At 40.3% G+C, this 18700-nt stretch overlaps 1 protein-coding gene across 6 annotated transcripts in view; it reads left to right on the forward strand.

Moving 5' to 3' along the window:
* Positions 1-18700, forward strand: part of NRIP1 (nuclear receptor interacting protein 1) — a 141067-nt gene that overhangs the window by 64579 nt on the left and 57788 nt on the right. For 4 of the 6 annotated variants that reach the window (XM_057412986.1, XM_057412988.1, XM_057412989.1 and 1 more), the window contains one exon: positions 7421-7505. The gene's annotated coding sequence lies outside the window, so the exon portion shown is untranslated. Of the gene's footprint in view, positions 1-820; positions 840-7420; positions 7506-18700 lie in introns of those variants that run through there. The other 2 variants (XM_057412987.1, XM_057412990.1) reach the window with 2 other exon arrangements.

Consider the following 18700-nt stretch of genomic DNA (forward strand, 5'->3'; position numbering starts at 1 on the left):
CCGCCCCCCCGTTAGGCCACCCCAAGGGAAGGAAAAAAAAAAAAAAAAAAGAAAAAAAAAAAGGTGTTATTAAGCCACCCCTGTTTTCATTAAATACGAGTCCTCCAGTGCTATCGCTCCTAAGTTTGTTTCCCGGGGGCTCTGCGCCTTCAGTTGGATTAATTAGAGAGAGCAGGAGGCTACGCGAGCTGCCTACGTGCGCCGCACTCAGCGGCTGCCGGCCCCGCCACCTCGGCCCCGGGAGGGACGGGGGCTCATCCTCCTTCCCCCCGGCACCGTGCCCTCCTCTCCCCGCCCTCCGTTCGCTGCGTGTTAGAAAAGGGTTAAGAAAGTTGGCCGGCGAGATGAATGGCGCGGCGCGGGGAGGGGCCGGGGCTGGGCTGTGCCGCGGCGGGCGAGGTGGAAGGCGGGGAGGATCACGACTGCGGGTTAGGCTTTGAAAGTCAGCCTCGCAGGCATTGCAGCAGAGCCCCGAGCCGCGGAGAGGACAGGAGAGGAGCTTGTTGTGTATGTGCGCGGGGCCGGGAGGGGGTGACGGGCGCACAAGCAGAGAGACGGACGGACGGACGGACGCGGGGGGAGGCGTGTGGGAGAGAGGCGGCGCGTCCTGTCCTGTCCTGTCCTGTCCTGCAGCCGGGGAAGCCAGCCGCGGTCCTCGGCTCCGGGAGCCGCCGCTGCTCCTCTCCGCTCCGGCCGCCGGGGCGGTGTGTGTGTGTGTGCCCGTTGCCTTCGCGGGAGCCGCCGCCGGAGCCTCTCCTGGAGGTACCAGGCAGTCCGCCCGGGAGGAGCCGCCGCTGCCGCTGAGGGAGAGGGGAGAGGGTGCGCGGACCCGCTGCAGGGTGAGTGCGGCGCTCCGCTGCCGGCAGCCGCGCTGGCTGGCGGGGAAATGGCCGAGCGGGGAGGGTCGGGCCGCGCTGCCGGGCGGCGGCGGCGGGGAACAATGCCGGGGTGAGCCAGGCGCGGGGCTGGCGGTGGCGGGGGCTGTTTCCGGTGACGGCCGCTCCTCCGGCACCCCGCACAGCCGGTCCGAGCTGAAAGTTTGGCTGGGCAGGGTGGGCCTGGGGGAGCGGGAGGGACGGAAAAGTTATTAGTCTTTCCCCCCGAGACCCTCAAGTGTTTTCCCGAGCGCTGGCTGCAAGCCGGGGTCGCCGTTCTGGAGGGACACCCTCCTGCTCCTTCTTTTCCCGGTGTGCGTTTGAAGTATTTAAGGAGCCGCAAGCTCTGTGCGCAGCGGCTGCGGCGGCCGCTCGTGGTGCGGGGAGGCAGAGCCGGCCCCGCCGCCTCGCCCGCCACCCCTCGCTGCCGCCCAGCTGCTCTCCAGGCAGCTGCGGGCAAGGCCACGGGCCCTTTTCGCCTCCCCCCGGCTGTGTGCCACCGCCCGCCCCGCCTTGACCTGCGGGCTAGCGGCCGGTGCCCGAGGTGCTTTTTCTGTCGCCTCTTGTCGGTGACAGGCGCTAGGCTCCCTGCTTCCCCCAAAGATGCCTTCTCATCGCCTCGGGCTCCTTAGGGACGTCGCTGTTTCCCTTCTAGACTAAAGGTTACTTTTTCCAGACGTGTTTTTGTGTCCCTGAAGCCCTTTAAAGGTGATTTTTATTTTCCGTTTTAATTGCCGCCCTCTCCCCTTTTCTCCCCACGGAACGTGTTGTTTGAGGCTGTTTTTTTTTAAGTGTCAGTAGATGATTTAAGTTGGAAAGTGGTGAAACCTAAAGAAGCCTAGTGTGGGCAAAATAAGGGACAGCTTTGTCAGGTGCAAACAGCCTCGTGTCTGTGCTGCACCTCTTGTGGATTTTGCACCGTGGATTCTGATGATTTATTAGATTTTTAATTTCAGTAAGTCATAAGCTAAAATGCTTGAGGCATGTTGAAGATCTGGTAGGATTTCTTGCTGTGGGGTTAAGTTGTTAGGAAAGCTGAAGTGGAAGTTGTCCCTTCCTGCCTCATCTTTCTGGAATCTGGAGACTATATATCATTCCTTGTTTTATTTTGAGGGGACCTGCCTGCAGTGTCTGACAGCTCGCAGGCTGATTAGAATTTAACTGAGTCATGGCACTATAAATGTTCAGAGATACCGTAAAGCTTTATTTAACAAAGAGTGCAAATCCAGTCTGCAAAGACCTGTGGAGAAGCAGTCACTTGTGGAAAGGAGGTAGCATATCCTTGAGTGAGTGGTAGAAAACACTTTTCTTTAATATTCAAATACGATTTACTGTTTCTAGGGCTAGCTGAACACACTGGGAAGTGGCACATTAAGATGCCATATGATCAAAGCCTTCTGAGCTGAGGATATCTAGTGGTTAAAATCGGATTTAATGGCAGCTGAGTAATTGTTGCTGTATGGACAGCAAGATTTGACATCTCTGAGAGCAAAAGTTCTTGTCCAAACAATGTTCAGGCAGGTTTGGAACTTCTGCTGTCTTCTTGAACTTGTGGTTGAGAAGTCTGACTTGTTATTTTATCAGTGGTCTCTTGAGATAGAATTGATGTTGACTTCAAAGCAAGGCAGCAAGTTTATTGTGAGTGAAATGCTGCTTCTATGGAATGAGGTGGAAGAACTAATGTGCAGTGACTGGCTGTTCCAGCTAGGAGTGAAAGCTGACCTCTTAGCCTGGACTACAGTGCCGAGTTACCTGATGAGTGAGAGCTGTCAATAGCATTCAGATTTGCATAGAACTATGCCTGCACCAAGTACAAGATGCTGTCAAATGCCAAACTGTACTGGCAGGATTTTAATTTTTTCCCCTTGCTTAGTCTTGGGGTAGGAAATTACCAGGTGGAAACACATTTTTCCTCTCTGCTCCCCATACTTGTTTCTTTTTCTGCAGTGAGAGATGCACTAACCAAAATTTATTATGATCATAAAGACTATGTTGATAAAGTAGTAAAAGTGAACTAATGTTTTTATATTGTAAACTCAAATGGGTGATTCAAATGTTGGCTGCGTCACCTGCGGTGTTTGATAACTGTGTTTAGGGTAGATGTGTTTTTGTTGTTTTGTGGTTGTTTTGTTTTTTTTAAGTGATTGAGTAAATGTTGTAGAACTCAAACATGAATGAAGTTTATAGTGATCATATTTACCTGTAGGTTTTGCTTAAAAACCTAATGGGATTGGCTTAAAAATTGACAACAGCTTGCTTGCTTAAAGCTTGTTTTGTCTTTTCAGAGCTAACTTTCTTTTTCTGGCTTTGAACATTGGCATAAGGTTTCTGTCATACCAGCTGTATTATTGTTAGTGTTGAGAGCGCTGTTAATTTTACCAGTGACATTGCAGGACACTACTAAATCAAAAGATAAACTCTTTTTGTGTTGTGCCGAGCACATGTATAAACCTGCCCAAGGCAAAGCCAAGGAGTTGCATTTCCCACAGTCAGCTGCCTTGCTCAAGGGCTGAGCTTGACACCTCCTTGTAGGGCTATCTGAGATGATGTGAAGGCTAATATTTTGTTCAGTTTAGAATAACTCATTGGAACTTGCCTGAACCTCAAAACCCAAGTGGCTTGTGGTTTTTTTTTCCCCTGTATGTGAACGTACAGGGAGCAGAGGGAGTCCAGAGCACAGACCGGGGAGAGTGTGGGGATCCCAGCTGGGTGCCTGCTGTGGGGGCACAAGCCCCTTTGCTGCTGGGTGACACATGCTGGATGATGAGCAATAGGTGGGATAAATAGGGTAACTATCCTATGGATTAAAAAAGGATAAATACCCTTTTGGGAAAAGAAGTGCAAATTTTGAAGGATGAGTCATTATTGCTCAGCAGGGGTTTAATGACAGGCAAGTGAAAAGATAATGTAGGTAGGGAATGAAGACTGAGCAGGAGGAAAAGGTATGAAAGAATATGCACAAATGTGTAAGACAGATAAAAAACATAAACTTGACAGTCTGTCTAAACAGTCTTAAACTAAAGACATAAAGGTTAATGGCAGCAGTGTTTGTGGTTTGCTCACTCTTCCTGCCAGTAGGCCAAAATGATAAGAACAGTAACTATCTGAACTGTGTTGGCCTGCCTGTTGCAAATGTGAAGAAAACTGAGGCAAGTATTTAAAAGGCTTGTGTCATTGCTTTTGGCTATTATGGTGTTAAGGTTTTGCTAGCTGCATTTGAAAATGCAGTTAGAAAAGAAGGCAGTATGGGTGGCAGGCAGTACTTCAGGTGGATGTCTGTGGCTGTGTAAGAACTTTCTTTCGTTCTTTGGTGGGAAGATCTGCCTGAGGAGAAGCAGGCAGAATTCTTTTGGTAAAGATGAATGCCTGGGCTTCAGTGTTTCTGGATTATTTATTTCAAATACTTAGAAATGTTAACAGGCCTATTTAGCACTTGAAAGAATTAATTTGGTAATTTATTTGCTGTCTGTTGCAGGTCGCTTGGCTTGATAGTTGAAGAAGGAGAATTGGAACTAAGACTCATGTAAATAAATCATTCATGTGTCGGAAGAGGAAGAAGTTGTTGCTAGCCATCATAGTTTGGGTCAGCCCCCTCCTGGCATAGTCTTTTCATGCTTAAATTGTTACTGGAGTTCATTGCTCCTGTTTAGTTGCTTGTCTTGAGAGAAACTCTGTTTTCATGACACTTATTTCTAAATACCACTGTCTTCAGCAGAGGAAAACCAATTTTCCTTATAAACAAAATCAGATTAAAAGCAGAAGCTACAGAACTTCTGTTAGTCACCAGTTTCTAAGTGGTTGAGTTTAGTGTAGAAAAGAAAGTGGGTTTTGGGGGAAGATTTCTGGTGGGCTGCTCTTCCCCCTGTCGAGAAAGAAAATTACAAGGGAGAAATGAGAGATCAAGTGCTAGGTGTAAAACGTGTTTTGGTCTCAACTGAAATTGTTATTTGAAAACAAATAAGGAGTTTAGTGAATTTCTGCTGTAAAATGTGTCCAAGTAGTTTTCCTTGCTTGCAAGAGCAGTATTTTTGTTCTTCTTAGTGCTAGGTTGTACTGCTGCTCAGATGCTGGTATTTTCACAGTGAACTTTTTAAGATTCATGGCTATGGAGTTTCTACTTCTCTGTGCCCCACCCCACTGAGAAAATGGAGTGGGAAAGGAAAGTGAAAAGGCTTTTTTCAGTGATATAGAAAGGAAGGCTTGCCTCCGAGGTAGAAAGAAATGACCATTCTTGCCCCAGGAGATTGTTCTGTTGATGATGTTCATGTCATCACCTATCCCACTTGCAGCAGTTTATAATATATGTAAAATTCACCATTCAAAAAAACTATTAAGGTGTGCAAAGCAAGTGAGGTGAAGTTTTGGGGAATAAAGTATTGTTCTAGGAAAGTGTTGTGTTTTTTTTTTTTCTTCCTTCATTTTAAAATATTAGTGAAGGAATATGGAATTATCCTCCAGAAATAACAAATTCTTTTGTGTCTCTCATTCTGAACTCTTGCAGACCTTTAAACCTGCATTTGGGACAATGCAGGAAAGGCTGTCTAATGCTGACCTAAAGGAAGTCCTGTCTATACAGTGGACCCTGGTGGCAATACAGTGTGAGGTGTTTGTTGTGTTTTCCTCCCATTAAATACAAATTTGTCTTCTGTTGAAAGTAGAACTACTTAAATAAAGCCATTTGGCAGTGATCAGGAAAAAAAGTTTGTCTACATCTATACTATAGAAGAAAAATACTGGTACTAACCATTTTTCTCGAATTAGTGTGACTTGAAAAGGTGAATATATATTTTTAAGTGCTGCTTCCTTCTGCTCTGAGGGACCTCTTCTCCCATTTTTCCTTTGGTCACAAAAGATTTCACATCCAGCTTGTTTGCACTTTCAGTGAAATGGGATTGGAAAGGCTTTGAACTATGTTTATTACCACTTTCATTACTCTACGTATCATTTCCATGTTTGTTTTGACTGCAATGATAGCTTTTTTTTTTTCCCCTTAATTGAATCCAAATGTTGAGGATTGCTACTGTTCTGTGGTGCAAACTTTTTATTTTGTGGTGTGCATAGGGGAAAGATTTGAAATACTGTCTACATGTAGTATTTCAGAGTATTGACTACTTTTTTTCAGCTTAATTACCTCTGTTGCTTTTGTTAGGTCTTGATGCTGGCAGTAGTCAAGCATGCCTTTGTTATTTCATGTACTTCAAAGCTTTGAATAGGTCTTCTTTTGGATGACCACCCATCTGTCAACACCTGTTGGTGGTTTGGGTTTTGTTTGTTTGGTTTTCTTTTTAATTATTTAATTTACTATATTTTCATATTGGTTCCTCCCTAATGAAACACATTGCAGTGGTCAGAGTTAGGTGATTTTTCTCTAAGGTGGCATTAGCCGAGGTGGTTTTGTGGCAAGGGGAAATGCTGAAGGCTGTCCACAGTGCACATGCTTCCCACTCTGCCTCTCTCCACCCTGTGGGCCCAGAGCTACCAGTGGGGTCCTCTATGCTAAAGAAATTCTGTATTTAAAAAGCTTTTGTATGCAAGTTTTGTGAGAACAGAAGCTAAAGGTGTGGAAAAGAGGAGAGAGCTCTCGCTATGCGAACTGTGAGAAGGGGAAAGTTGAACCAAACAGGAGAAAAAGTGTGTGTTATATGTGTGTGTATATATATATATGTATGTATATACACATATATGTTTTTTAATGCATCATTTGTTTGGGGGGGTGTTTGTTTTTCTTTAAATGTATTTTTATTGTAGTTATATTTGACTCTATGTGTAATAAATGTGCTGTTTGGGTGGTAACTTGGTGACACAAGATTTAAGATATTCTTTAATAGTGTGGCTTGTCACAAGAACAAGGCAAAAGCAGTGCAAATAACAATGATCTGGGCTAGCTGTAAGTTTGCATCTTTTAGCAAAACTTAGTAATCGTAGAGAAGTGGTGAGAAGAATTTTTCAGGTGGTACTTGTGATGAATAACGTAACTATAATATTATGTACTGTATAATTCCTAAACGTATCAAAAGCAAATATTGTGATTTCTACTGGTTTATTTTTTTTCTAACTAATTTTGCGGTGTTTAGCATTACATTCACCAGTTACACTGTGCTCTTTTCCTTGTGTGTATATATATCTAAAAGAATAGGGGCTCTTTATGATTTTGACGTTTGTAGGTGCAAGTTTGAAGTGTTAAGCAGTTATTACTGCATAGGAAGGAGGGCTTTTGTGTCACAGCTGGTGTTTGAATGAAGAGAGTGGCTTTGAATCGGTTGAACATGGATTTTGTTCTTGCAGAAATACTGTTGACTTAGTCAATACAAGTCTAGACAATGCCGTTTGTTTCTACTTGTGTTACTGATGGTTTTGTTTGAGAGGCTTTGATTTCTGAAGTTTGGAGTTATGTTTTTCTTCTGGAATAGAAATGTTATTTGGCGTTCTTACTAGCCATTTAAGCATTGCTTTCTATTGCACCAACAATAAGAAAGTACAAGTATACTGGATATGAAAAATTAATGTGTGGACTTTCATAGGGCAATTTCTGCTGTTTTTTTCAGATCAAGCATGGAATTGTTAAGGAAGAAAATTAATGCATCCTTGGACTCCTGAAGGGAGAGCTTTCCCAATGCGACAGCTTTCAAGGTAAATAATTTGTCTGGGTTATTTACCTTGTCTCATTGGTTTGGGGTTGCTGCTTTTTCTTGCCAAATCTGTTGGACAACAGGCTGCTATGTACAAGCCTTTTAGTATTATGTTTTAAGTGATAAATTTTCAAGCTAATCCACCTCTTTTACTGTAAGAATTTTTTTATTTTTGTTTTTGGGTTTTTTTTGTTTTTTTGTTTTTTTTTAGAGTGTACTGATCAAGAAGAAATAAGTATTTTTGTAGCATTTGAACCTTTTGTGTGGAATTTGCTCATAAACCCTGAAGATTTAGCCTACTTGTTTAGGAGGTAGCTGCTAAATAGAGAACAATTTGATTTACATATAATTTCAGAATGAAAGAGAAGATTAAATAAAATTTACTGTGTTACAATCTCTTTTACTTTTTAAATAAAACAGATCCAAATTGAGCTTCTGCGGCAAGGGACTGTCACAGTATAATCATTATTAGATATTACATTACAGTGGCTTGTAGACATTTAGCACTGCTGTCATTTTGTTTGGATCTGCTCCCTTGGTTCCCTTTCCTAAATCCTATTTTTCTTTGATACTGGGCAATAATTCCCCGAGTGTTGTCCAGTGATTGCTTATGTATATGCACTTTGGTTTGTGAGTATTTTTATCCACTTGAGTAGCGCCACTGTACGCGGTGGGCCTACATGCATGCTTAAGAACTTGAGAATCCTGATGAGCATAAAGAATACAATTTGGGCGTGTAATGGTTGACAAACAGTTGTTGTTTTGTTTCTGGTCTCTCTTAGGACTCATTTGCATTCCCTCCAGTGGCAACTTTTGTGAGCATTAGTAGGGAAGGTCTAGAAGCTGGAGGCAGTCACACCAAGTCCCAGCCTGCAAAACTTTTCCCATATCTGTCGCAATGACACAGATTGCAGATGCAAGGATAAATCTTTCTTTTTTTTTTTTTTAATAAATCCATGTGTTGCTTGACTTCATTTGAATATAGTGTTGTATAGCATTTCTGTACTTCAGTTTGAGTATCTTCAACATAATAGAATGTAGCAAAGTGAAATAATTAGAAAATATTGGCACTTTTTAAACTGAGGAGATTTGGGTTTATTCAGAATCAGTGTTTTGGAAATTAAGATGAGCGATCTGTTCCTTCTCCCTTGCCCTCTCAATGATGTTTTGTATCTGACTCCTGAAAAATTAAAAACAAATGTCTAGCATTGCTGTAGTGCTTCTTAGTTGTCTGAGTAATTGTACAGGAAGTTAATGATGTTACTTGCTGGTCTCAGAATCAGTAAGATAGGCACTTTGCAATTAAAGCATCGTTAATTAAGTACGTATTTACAACTTGAGAATTGTTGTCATCAGCAGTAGATGGTCACTTATACAGCCTTAACAGAATTTAGTAGACAGTGGCTTTTGTGGCAACAGGCTTTTCAAATCTTTCATATCTTCAGAAATAGTTAAAGTGCTTCAAAGATTTGTTTCAAGACTGTCACCTCTGTTCAGAAGCAGTTCTATTTAGTCAGAGTTGCAAAAGTGTAAGCTGTAAATGAGGGTCTTGCACCAGGTATTAAATTTACTAGTGAGGTGGTTAAGCTAAAGATTTAAGAAAGCTTGTTTGTCAGTGTATACATGGCTGGTAATCCTGATACAGCTTGCATTCTTCTTTTCCATTTCTAACCAATATTATAAAACAGTTACGTGCTAAGTATTGGTTTTTTTGGGGAGGTGTTGGAGAACAGGTTGGTTTGTTGGTTGTAAGTACAAATTGTAGAATATGCGTGTTGATGTACAAGTGTGAATTGCATAGCATTGTAAATAGTTTTAATGAGAAGTCAAGTAGAGTTATGTCTTGATCATGGTTTTGTCACTGGAATTAGACTTCTTATTTTAAGTTCTGGACCATTATGGTGGTCTTTCTCCAGAAGAGTGTTGCTTTACAAATGTAACTGTTGATCTTACTGATGCTGTGTAACCTTCATGAAGTAAGAGATACAAGAGGGGAAGACTGATGCTGTGTAACCTTCATGAAGTAAGAGATACCAGTGGGGAAGACAGTGCTGCTAAGCTTGAGTTTACAGCAAAGGAAAATAATGTACAGCGATCTAAAATGTGTAACTTATGTCCTTGTTTAAGTTTATGCAAGTCTGAGAAGCTTTAACTCGCTTGAAGATACACTTACGGTTAGTTTTTAATTCTCATCTAAGTAGTAAGAACAAAGTGGTGACTCAGTGGAAGCAAGGTTGGCAGAGGCAGCATTTAATTGAGGAGGTATTGGTCACTGTATACCAATTAAGTCTTATTTTTAATGATAGGTTTTGGAGAACAACAAATGAGTGCAGTGTGATCTTGGCTGATAGTATGTGCTTTTCATGTCGGATAAAACCGGAAAGCCTGAGGATATGAAATTGCAACAGTTTCACTACTTTTTTTTTTTTTTTTTCTTCCTCTGAAGAGGAAAAAGTAGACTGTGCAAGTAGAAGAAACTCCATGCTTTTGCTGTGGAACTGATTAGCTGATTAATTTGGGTATATTTTGTCTTTGGGGACTAGCACGGTGCTTCCATTCTGTCATCATAGGAAATCTGGTGAAGGGATTGGTAACTTGCAGGGTGGAGAAACATCCCGTATTCTGTCTGTAGCTTGACATTTAATATTTTATAGCAAACTTAAGTTTAACATATTTGAACTTGTACTAGATAGGGTTAATAGGCTAGAACAAAAGGTCAAAGCATAAGGCATTAGGCTTAATTAAGGGAGAGCAGGAGTGGCAGGAGTATGTGACAGTTAAATGGGTTTCCCACAGACTAATGTCTGTTACAGTGCAACCATGCCTCAACTTAAGTGGGTTATTTTGTGCAAAGGGCAGCAGTGATTAGCAGTTTGACATGCCAGACGTTTCTGGCCAATCCCATCTGTTCTAGAGGTTAAAAAGCATACCTTTATGAGCTGATAGATTGATTTGTGTGCCTGTCTGGTAAAGATTAGAAGTCCAAGGCCGATGCTATAAATGCCAGTTATAGAATATTGTACTTTCTTAGTTGCTCTTTGTTTAAACTGCTAACTGTGTTGTAATGGGGCTAACAGCTATAAAAGTGACCGTGCAACACAAAGAACACAGCAGGGCTGCTGTGGTGGCAAGTGTTTTGAACCAGAAAGGTTTGGGAGAAACACTTCCTTCTTGGTTCAGGTTTGTTTTGAATGCGAGCCTGTAGAATTTGGTCCCTTGCCAGTGCTGCACTTGGAAGGGGGATCTAGCTGAGTGTGCTACTCCTTAGGGCTCACGCTTTTTCGTTCTAGCAGTTGTTGTTAATGTGCTTGTCCAGAGGTTACCTGCCTCAGCATGAGCGGTTTTCCAGTTCCAGGCATGGTAAGCTAGAGGAGAATTTCAGCTTTTAAAAGATTTTGGTATTTATCTTAACTTCGTTATGCTGTGTGTATCTTTCCCACTCCATTGTTGAAGTGGGATGATGCATGTGTATTCTGTTGTTTTCTCCTTTATAGCTGTTAACTCTCTGGATAGTTCCGGTGACTGCATTATGAGGTTGCCTTCTAAGCCTAAAATAAAATAGATAGCACAGTAAGTCTTGACTGTGTTTCTCATCATCTTTATGACTTTGTAAAATCAAAGTTACATTACTATTAATATAAGACTATTAATAAATCGTTGATGCAATAAAACTGTTTTTGATAATGTTCAAGGTTCATACATAGTTGAAGGTGATTATCCTATTTTAAAATCAAGTAGAGGTCAGACTGTATTGTAACGTAACTGACTGTGGCCCAAATGCTTCAAGACCAGTGACAGTCTTCTTCACTTTAAATAAGTACACACTTTTGAATGAAATTGTTAACTATAAATGGAATTTATGGTAACATACTGATTAACTTCCTTTGTCTTTTCTGAAAAGCACAGAGATGTGCACACTTTAAAGTAATGCTTAAAGCTGTCTTTTTTTTTTTTTTTTAAGAAAAAAGGACATTAAGTTTTCCCTGTTCTCTCTCTGCTCTGTTCAAATAGTAACACTTGTAGCTGACTATAACTGAGAAATTAAACCGCATTAAATTAATATTTGGCATCTTGCATTTAGCATTCCTACATTAATTTTTATAGTCGGTCTTCTGTCTAAAAATTCTTTGTTTTCTTCTTGCAAACAATGATTGTTTTTCCCTTCCTCCATTTAAAGGAAAATAAAAGTAAAATTTGAAGGTAGTAATGACTTGATATTGATACTGTAAGGACTGCTCCACATACATGATGTATATGTTTGCTATAACAGCTGTGGCCTGTTCCTGAGATTTACTGATTTGTGATCTGTGAGTAACTTGTCTTCACCTTATCTTATTTTGTAAGAGCCAGCTTAGTTTTTCCTTTTTTTTTTTTTTTTTTCCCCATGGAATTCTCTTCTTTTGGAAATACCCAGAAATGTTTTCAGTGTCCTTTAGGATGAGCAAGACAACATCATTATCTTGTGGTTTCTTTAGTAACATGGAGCTGAAATGGGCATATGCAGCATCATGTTCTCTATGGAATAATAATCTATTTAAATTATTTGAATCTAATACATATTTACATAAAAAAACATCTTGCCCTTCTCTCTGTAGGGAGAGAAGGTGAACAAGCATAAACTTTACAATACTCATTGCTTCTCTTGTACTCTATCATACTTAAATTGCAGAAGGTTGTTGGCTTGAGAGTTGTGTAAAATGTGCTTGGCTAATAAAGTGAGGGTGCAGGGAGATTTATCTAATTTAACACTAAGAAAATGTTGTCAGCTGCACTGCATTGATATGGGATTGCCTAAATCCAAAAGTTGTACTTTAGATTTTCATATATGCATATTTGTAATATTTTCATGTTTATAATACGTGAAGTACAATCCTGAAATGATCCATTAGGGCAGTGTGTGTGCATGCTATATTTTTGGCTAATCTGATTGCTATTGATCATACCCAAGCCATTATCTAATATCTTGGGAGTGGGATGGACACTGCATCTGCTTTTCTGCTGTTTCAAGGCAGAACATACTTTATGAAGTGTCTCGCAACAGTCATTGTTAAAATCTTTATAATTGCTGCTTGAATGTAATTAGCATTTCCTGATCTAAGCATAATATGAATAGAATAATAAATGTTTTCAAGTAGTATGCTAGAGATTGTACTTAGGACTTCATACAGGATATTTTTCCCCCATAAGGATATGGTCTAGTTTTGTTGATGAGAGTGGAAGTCTAGGTAGTCATTTTTATTGGGTTTGGACTTCTCTGTGAGTCTGCACATTTCATGAAGCTCAGTGATGTGGAGTCAGTATGATGGCTTCTTTTCTACCATTCCATCACTGAATAAATCTCAGCAAAACAGTATAACATTATTGAATATAACAGGGCTATCAAATGTTCTGTTATTGTCAGTGAATCAGCTGTGGGCTTTTTTTCTTTTTTTTAATATCGCTTTTGCATTGCGCCTTTCAGTTAGAATATGGTAAAATATTTGTGTAAGGTATTCATACAGCTTGACTGGCCATGAGGCATTAAAAACAATTCTGAAGTGTCCATTGTTTTCAACTTCAGATAGTCTTCAAAAAAGATAAAAATACAGTTGCAGTCTTCGGTGTTTCAGAGATTTGTTTTTTTCAGGTAATTGGTGAGAAGACGAGCACTTGGTTGGTATCCCTCACCCTTTACAAACTGAGTAAAAATGATGCTGCACCATATGCTTGTGTGAACTGTCTGACTATGGATTTCTCCTTATTTTAGATTTCCCCACTCTTTGACCTTGTAGTTGATGACTTTGGTCTGGAACGATTTCAAAGTCATGTAAATGAGTGTAATTAAGGTATTGCTTATCATCTTGGAGAGTTCACAGAGATGCTTATTGGCTAGAAAGGTTTGTTTACTTAATATGGAAGGTTAATATAAGGTGAAACTTTACTGTCTAAAATGGCTTCATAATGTTACTATTTAGCAGATGAAGAAAATAGTGTTTGAAAAGCCAAATAATAGTTTTATTTGACCTCCATGTGTTTCCCTTAGCTTGCATTTATTGGGAAAATTTATCTTCATTGCATAGTCTTATTACAGTTTTCTGTTTTCCTTGTCCTACAAAGGGAACCTCTCAGAACTATTTCCAGACTTTCTTGTAGGAAAGGGGCTACATTAAGGAAGGAAGTGCAAAAATACTTTACAATAATTGCTATAAGTAGTCTATCCACTTCTGCCTTTTGTTCCCCCTCCCTCTTTTTGCAAGAATGGGATTCATGCTTTGTTCTTTGCTGTTGCTTTTGTCCTTATTCCCACTGCTGCTGAAAGAAAGTGAAAAAGTGGTGTAAAACATAAGAGAAGAGCAGCAAGCTACTTGTTTCTGCCTTAGTTTCTCAGGCAATAGAAAAAACAGGACCTAGGCCTGTATTTTCTCATCTGTAGCTGTCAACTTTGAATATAATTGTTTTGCTTATCATTGTGGAAAAAAATTGCTTGCCTGGTTAATTCAATAAATAGTCTTATTGGACTATTTGTAGCTTTGTAGCTTCTGGAGATACCCTATAACTACTAAGCAAGAATGTCCTTCCTCTCTCATTTTTGTAAGAGCTGAAGGCTTCAGGTCCTACTCTGTGCTTATTAAATGTGCAGGTAGGACAACAGTTTGGTTTTTCTTGAAGTCATAACGACAATCATAACTTGAAGTGAACTAAAGATGCTTTCAGAAGAGAGAAGCAAAATCTCTTGGGTGAGATGTGAAAAGGAGCTGAAGTTCAAAATCTGAATATAATGATCTAAAAGGAGGGTGAGGAGGTGGGGTGTAGGAACACCACAGATAAACATAAAATCCTTTACCTTTGAAATTTGAAGGAACGTACTATTGACTTCAGTAAGGCCAAAATTTCACCTGAATTCCAAGATTGTAAATTAAACTCCCAGAACTCCCAGAATAATGGAGTACTAATGAATGGTTGTGGGGTAGAAAGACAAACCACCTGGAAATAAACGTTGTTACTTCAGGCCATATTTATCTGGAAGGGAAGAATTTGTGTCTTTGCCATTTGCTTTTGCTACTGTGTTAAGACCAAATCTGTTCTGACCTGCCCAACAGCGGCCAAGTAAGAGTGCAAAAATTCTCAAAGAAATATTTCCCCTTGCTGATGGAGGTCAGGATGATTTCTCAAGAATCTGTCCTGGTCCTCTTAACTTACCGGTGTTTCATTCTCTGCTACCTGAAGTTTTATCCTGCTATAAAATAAATGCAAAAGGAACGTTTAATAAGCTGTGCTGATAGCATTTTGTAACCTCTTTGCACTCCCTCACATAGGTTTAACTGCCAAGATGAAGAGATAACAAGGTTGTGCAGAATCACATTTACTGTTTACTGAACTCTGCCTTGTCTTTGGTTTGTGATGTCAAACATGAAAGTTTGATCCTGTTTTTTGGATATAGCTCTTCAACACTGCTGTCCTGCGTGGCTGCTCACAAACTTCTTTTCTTTTTAAAGTTTGTCATCTAGTTTGTCATCTCCTCAAGGCTATCTTGGCATGCATATGACCAAACTGGCTTTTTATCTGAAATGCGTAAAAGGCCAGTTCCCAAACTTTATCTTCTGGACCTCAAGTATTATCATTATTCATTTTCTACTGTGAATTCTGTTAATGGAAAAAGAGTCTGTTCAGTGTGCCCTTCAGGCTCTCCAAGCAATTTCATTTCTGCATTACCTTGCTCTGGTTTTGTTTTCCAAGAATTCTGATGTGAAGTAGAGGAGATGAACAGTATTTGGATGCTACTTTTGGGGTAATCCTGAGTTTTTTGGGTTACAGTGATGCATGGTTCCTCTAGCTCTGATGTCCTCAGAGCTTTGCCTAGGCAAATACCAGCTATATTTTGTCTCTGCAAAACTGAACTTAAGCATTGAAGGAGGTCTTAAAATATCCTCTTTGTGCTGATGATCATGCTATTTCTGCGTCTCCTACCTTATGACTTGGTTGTTACTTTTTTGAGGAAAATTGCGCATGCTTCACAAGATACCAGGAGCAAGGAAACAATAAAATTTCTTCTGTTACAGCCTTTTGGGGACATCGTAGACTGTTGCTGTTCTGGTCCTTAAGTAGGTTTGGAGACTGAGATGTCAGTTACTCTCTTGGATAATGGATTGTTTGAATTTAACATACAAGGATGCCCCTCTTCTTTTCCTGTTGTCCTTAAAGGTCACTGTACAGGAGAGAAAGTTGAGTCATGGGCTATAAACAATTGTAGATCTGCTATCTGATCTAATCCTTGTTAGCTTATTGCTTGATGCTGTGGCAAGTGGACTTTGTCAAATTTGTGTGTCAGTGCTACTGACCCTCATGACCTGCTCCATCCATCTGCAGAAGGTCCCATCCTTGTGGTGGGATGGTATAATGGTGGTGTCTCCTCACCTGCTGCCCTTCCTTGCTGAGTTGCTTGGAAATGCAGATGTGCCATGTGTATGATACGGTTTATTTCTGTGAAAAAAATAGTTGGCTGTTTTTGTTAAACTTGCTCATGTCACATGGAGATCATCTGCAAAATTTGGCAAACTCTGACACGATGCGCTATATTGTAGAAATAGCAGTGGTTGGTTAAATACTCCAGAAAAGTGATGTAATGTACTGAAATATTCCTGAATATTGCAGTTATTGTGCCTTAGTATCAACACCATAGATAGATGAAAGACTACTGAAAGGGCATGTGATAAAGGGTATATTAGAGGTGGTGATACTAGAAACACCAAATGCTCCTGGGACTGGAACAACTGTAGTGCTGTCCTGGGGATAAAGCACAGAGTGGGAAGGCTTTTTGTGTGTTGTGGGCTTGTTTGTTTTGGTGGGGTCTTTTTTTTTTTTTTTTTTGGGGGGGGGGGGGGGGGGTGTTTATTTGGTTGGGTTTTTTTGTTTGTTTTTGTTTTTTAATCCTAATTTGGATTCTGTATTTAAGACCTCTGTCAAATGGCCTCATGCATTCATACTTGGAAGAACTAGGGCAGAGAGCCACCTTATGACATAATTGAAATTGTAGTGATGAAATTAGGGGGAGGGGAAACTGTAGTGTTAGAAGTCTTGGGGGATGTGATTATTTTGTATGCTTTCATGATTTGAAGAGTACAAATAATGCAATGCTCTTCATCTGTAATAAATAAAAATGAGATGGAGAAACACATGCTTACCTTTCAGCCTGCATAAACAACCTTACTAATTAAGGGCAAATATTCTTATGATTTTCTGTTTTGATTTAATCACTTAGACAATATAAAAAATGTATAAGTAAACCTAATTCATTAACTCACATTTCTGAATGATGAGTCCCCATACATGCACTAATGGTGTGTTCCAGCACTGTATTCCTTTATTCATTATTTACAAATGAGGCACTTAAAATACGTAGAAATAACTGTGAATTACTAAAATGAGATCACAAGAGGAGAAAAAAAGTGTAGTATCTTCCATATGCTTTTATTAATTCTCTTTGGTTATTTTGTGTGTGCTGTTTAGTCTTTGCAGATTGCTCATGTGTAATGCGTGCATAAAACATTCTCTTCTAGAAATGCATAAGTGGTTTAAATGTTAGTTGTTCAGTGACAGTGGTGCATTTTGGAGGCTTGTCTCCCATTGGATTTAGCCAGTACTGAATACCTGGATGCGCTGTGGTCTGTGGGCATAGCTTCCTCTCAGTTTGCAAGTGCTGTCTGCCACTCCTTGTGACAATGTGCATAAGTAATTAAAGTCTGATCTAATGTCAGCTATGGGTTTGGAATTATTTGAGGACCTTGGTTTAAGATGAACATTTTTATTTAAATACGTTGGTCTTGAAGAATCTGAATATACTGGAAAGCATTTTTTTATTTAAAAAAAAAATCAGTCCTTCTGTGCTTAGTGATAATACCCATGCCCTTTCCCCTCCATGGGTGCAATAGATTTGGTAATTTGTTTCAATATGTTGCTTGGCAATCATTAGCAGGCATTGTCTGTGGGCATAGTGGAGGAGCAAACTGACAAAAAGCAAAGCTATGAATTGAAGTTTGGCCTGTCTTAAACATATGTAGAGGAAAAGATATCTGAGCTGTCCTACTCCAAAGGCAAACCCAGTATTTATTTTTTCTGAATGAAAAGGAGAGAGAGGATGGATAAGCTGGAGAATGAGTTGGGTCTAGGAAGTGTGTGTACTTCAGAGATGTAGGAAAAAAAATCGCATCCTTAGTTTCTGGGAAAGCCTCCTGATGTGATACATGTGGGAATGCAATAGAGATTCCAAGGCTTACTAGTCCTGAATACTTGGAATATCATTACTTGTGTCACTGGAAATACCACTTATTCAAGAATTGAGGGTATCACCATAATTTGGCACCTTAACTTCTCTGTAACTTGGCTTTTTCTCTGTCTTTCTGGGCGAGAGGGGAAGGTCCTCATGAAACAAATCTGTTAGTTAACACTGTGTGGATGATGGGAATTTTGAATAATCTCTTTGGGCTAGGTTGAGTATCCTTTAATTTTGCAACTGGTTTAACAGTTTAGAGGGAAGAGCAGTTGTGGAGGGAAGAGCTATAGCAGAGGGGAAGGTGCTGTGTGAAATGCGCTTTAGCAATAGGAACTCTACGCAAGGCTTCTGGAGCACTCTGAAACTGTCTCAAAAGGAAGAAGAGCTGACAGGAGCATTGTGTGGCTTATGAGCCCTGTCAGTGCCCTTCAGACCATGGGGTTTGCTCCTTCCTGAGACTACAGACAGCTAGAGACCTGTGGGAAAACATCCTGCTCTTGTGTATCTGAGAATGCTGCTGGGAGAAAGTTGTTTAACTCTGATATAGTGTAAAAGGTAAACACTTGGGTGTTCTAGCTTGTTGTATGTGCTGTCATCATCACACAGGATTTGCAGAGTCTGCTCTGCACACATACATCACACACCCCCTTTTTTGTTGTTGTTGTTCATATGGTCATTGCATTAAGAACTTTAAAGCATGTTTTATGAGATAAAATAAGTTTTTAAATATATGTGGTGTTGGATTGCTCTGAGCCTGGCAGCCAGTCTAGGGCATGAACCATCACAAGTGGAAAACTAGCAAAATGTGACATGTAACCAAAATTATATAGTAGATCTAGGCAGGAAAATGAACAGATCCATACTCTACCTCCCAGCTCTGGGGAAGGGCTTTAACATCTGTCAGTGGCTGCTTGAGTTCTACTCTGCAGATATAGCTCATTGGTTAG

This window comes from Pezoporus wallicus, unplaced genomic scaffold (genome assembly GCF_028554395.1).
Source record: "Pezoporus wallicus isolate ANWC-B61680 ecotype Strahan unplaced genomic scaffold, APGP_CSIRO_Pwel_v1 contig_6484, whole genome shotgun sequence".
In the NCBI taxonomy this organism is placed as follows: domain Eukaryota; kingdom Metazoa; phylum Chordata; class Aves; order Psittaciformes; family Psittacidae; genus Pezoporus; species Pezoporus wallicus.